Raw genomic sequence first — 3598 nt, forward strand, 5'->3', positions numbered from 1 at the left:
AAAAAATCTTATTCATCAGCTAAGTGAATTACTTATTTTTGAATTAAAAAAAACATGATAAATCAATGAAAAAAGACACTTATGGTACTTATTTCGAACCAAATAAAGACCTACAAAAAATCCTATTCATTAGCTAAGTGAATGACTTATTTTTTAATTAAATAAACATATGATAAATCAATGCTATGCAAAATAAGAATACTCATAAAATAAGATGAAATTAGAAAAAAAAAATATCCTAAAATAACACAAAAAAAAATACCTGGCTACTAAATGTCCGAAACCACGAGCTTGTACTATAGCTTTTTGGACCATAAAGGAAGGCTGTCTGGCCACAACATACCAACAAAGCATCAACCTGTACAACACCGCCATAACTGCCCCGAGTTTGCCACGTCGCTCACGCTTAACACCAAAAGAAAGCTGAAAATTCCGAAGGGGTTATGTGGAAAAATCTTTCATTACGATCTCGTCATTCGCTTTTCTCTCTCTCTCTCTCTCTCTCTCTCTCTCTCTCTCTCTCTCTCTCTCTCTCTCTCTCTCTCTCTCTCTCTCTCTCTCTCTCTCTCTCTCTCTCTCTCTCTTCCTCTTCTTCTTCTTCTCCTTCATCTTCTTCTTTTTTTCTCTATTTCTCCTCAGACTTGGAAAGAAAGAAGACAAACAAAAATAAGAAGGAAAAAGTCCGTTTATTGCAGTTTGCTTCAACTGGTTCAAGAGGTAATAACCTTTGGGTTTTTGGAAGGGTGTTTTATGTGAACGAATTTCCGAGGGTTTGGCTTTTTTTTTTTTTTTTTTGCATTTTGATCTCGTTGCTATATCGTCTTTATTGCTGTAGCATGATGGCGATTTTCTTGTGGATCAGATAGATCTTACGTGCATAGTTATGTCATAAAGGTATGCATCTATATACATATATGAAAAAGCAAGTAAAAATAATTGTGGGCTTGTTTATTTGCCTCTATATGTGTGTTTGATTGTTTTTTTATGTGTGTGTGTGTGTGTGTGTGTCTGTGTGTGTGTGTGTTTGTGTGTGTGTGTGTCTTATTTTGTGCTTATGAGAGCGCGTATGATTACCTATGAATACGACTATACATATAAGCATATATAGCCTGAAGGCATCACTCCGACAAAATATCTATCCCCATATCATTCACCTTTATAACGACGTACGCCTTCCAAGTCTAAGCATCAACCGATACAAATCCGGATAAAAAAAAAAAAAGTAAAAAAAAAAAAAAAAAAAAGACCCTTAGAGAAAAAAAAAAAAACGCTAAATATCTTAAGACCGTACGACGTTCACATCACAGATCTATTCACGAGAGAAGAACACCTTTGCCGATTCAGCATTTGCGGATGAGAGGACTTTTCACGTAATCTGCAGAGGTCCCTGAGTTGCAGTCCCTAAAACCCTTGCTTAAATCCGGGTCCTGTAACTACAAAGGCGCCATCACCAACATGGTAATCATACCTTAGCCCATACAGATCTTAAATTCACTCTTTCTCAGCCCACACTGACTCAAAATTCACCTACACTCCGCTCACACTAAACCAAAATTCACTCCTACTCAGCCCACTCTGACTCACCCACACTCCGCCCACACTGATTCAAAACTTACCCAAGCTCCGCTCATACTAAACCAAAATTCACTCCCACTCAGCTCACACTAAACCAAAACTCCCTCCTACTCCGCCCATACTGATTCAAAACTCACTTCCACTCCGCCCACACTTACCAAAAACTCAGTGCCACTCCGCCCACACTGACCCAAAACCCATCACCATTACAACAATCCTACGCCCACCCTACGCCCACACCGCCAACACCATCAGCACAATCCTACGCCCACCCTACGCCCACACCCCCAACACCATCAGCACAATCCTACGCCCACCCTACGCCCACACCCCCAACACCATCAGCACAATCCTACGCCCATCCTACGCCTACACCATCAGCACAATCCTACGCCCACACTACGCCCACACCATCAGCACAATCCTACGCCCACACCCCCAACACCATCAGCACAATCCTACGCCCATCCTACGCCTACACCATCAGCACAATCCTACGCCCACCCTACGCCCACACCGCCAACACCATCAGCACAATCCTACGCCCACCCTACGCCCACACTACGCCAACACCATCAGCACAATCCTACGCCCACCCTACGCCCACACCATCAGCACAATCCTACGCCCACCCTACGCCCACACCATCAGCACAATCCTACGCCCACCCTACGCCCACACCACCAATACCATCATCACAATCCTACGCCCACCCTACGCCTACACCATCAACACAATCCTACGCCCACCCTACGCCCACACCCCCAACACCATCAGCACAATCCTACGCCCACCCTACGCCCACACCGCCAACACCATCAACACAATCCCCGTTTAGCCAGCTCGGCCTATGGGCTATAACACAGCTTCTTTTTCTCCTTTCGAACGAGCGGCACAAAGCTCGTGTGGCGGGTGGGGTGGGGTGGGGTGGGGGGTGGATGGAAGGAGGGGGAAGCAGATGAGGATTTTGAGGAGTGGGGGGGGGTCGGATGAGGGAGGGAGGGAGAGAAGAGGTGGATTTTTTTTTTTTTTTTTTTTGGGGGGGGAGAAGAGTTAGGGAGGGAGGTGGTGGGTAAGGGGTGGGTGGGGTGGCAGGGGGTGGAGGGAGGGAAGGAAGAGAGGGGGGGGATGCCAGGGGTGGGGGTGGCAGGGAGTGGAAGGAGGGAGAGAAAAAGGAGGGGGAGAAGCAGGGCGGTGGGTGGAGGGGGGAGATGGTGTAGAGGGGGGAGTAGAAGAGTAAGGGAAGAAGATAGTGAGTGTAGAAATAAGAAAAGGAGATAAAAAAAAAAAAACGTTCGAAAGATTACGACAAAATAAGGAAAACAGGAGAGAGAGGAGACAAAAAAAAAAAAATGGGATAACAGCGGAATTCAAAATAAAAAAAAAAATAAAAAATGGAGGAAAAACGACGAAATCACGATAATCAAAGAGAAAATTTAATAAATCAACAGAGACTCGAGGGAAGAGGAGGAGAAGAAGGAGGGGGGGGGGGCAGGGGGGCGAGGGAGGTTGAAGTAAGGATATGAGATGAAGTCAGATGCTATTTCTCGTCGCGTAGGAGCGATAGTTGGGGAGGGAGAAAAAGGGGACGAAAGAAGGAAGAGAGAAAGAGAGAGAAAGAGGAGAGTGAGTCGAGTTGGGTTGAGTTTGTGTGTGTGTGTGTGTGTGTGCGTGTGTGTGCGTCTTAAGGTACATGAGAGTTTAAATAAAAGTCAGGCCAGTAAACACACATATCTATACACATACACACACTTAGAGACCCGTACTGCACATGCACAAACAACAAACACACACACACATACAGACCTGTACTGCACACGCATACAAAACGGACAAACACACATACACACACAAACACATACCCCCTCCCCCCCTCCACACACACACACAAAACACACACACATGTACACATATCCCCTCCATACACACACACATGCACACATTTCCCCTCCACACACACACACACACACACAAAACACACACACATGCACACATATCCCCTCCACACACACACAAAACACAC

Source organism: Penaeus japonicus, unplaced genomic scaffold (genome assembly GCF_977035675.1).
Source record: "Penaeus japonicus unplaced genomic scaffold, GWHDUDI00000001_assembly GWHDUDI00000020, whole genome shotgun sequence".
NCBI classification, from domain to species: domain Eukaryota; kingdom Metazoa; phylum Arthropoda; class Malacostraca; order Decapoda; family Penaeidae; genus Penaeus; species Penaeus japonicus.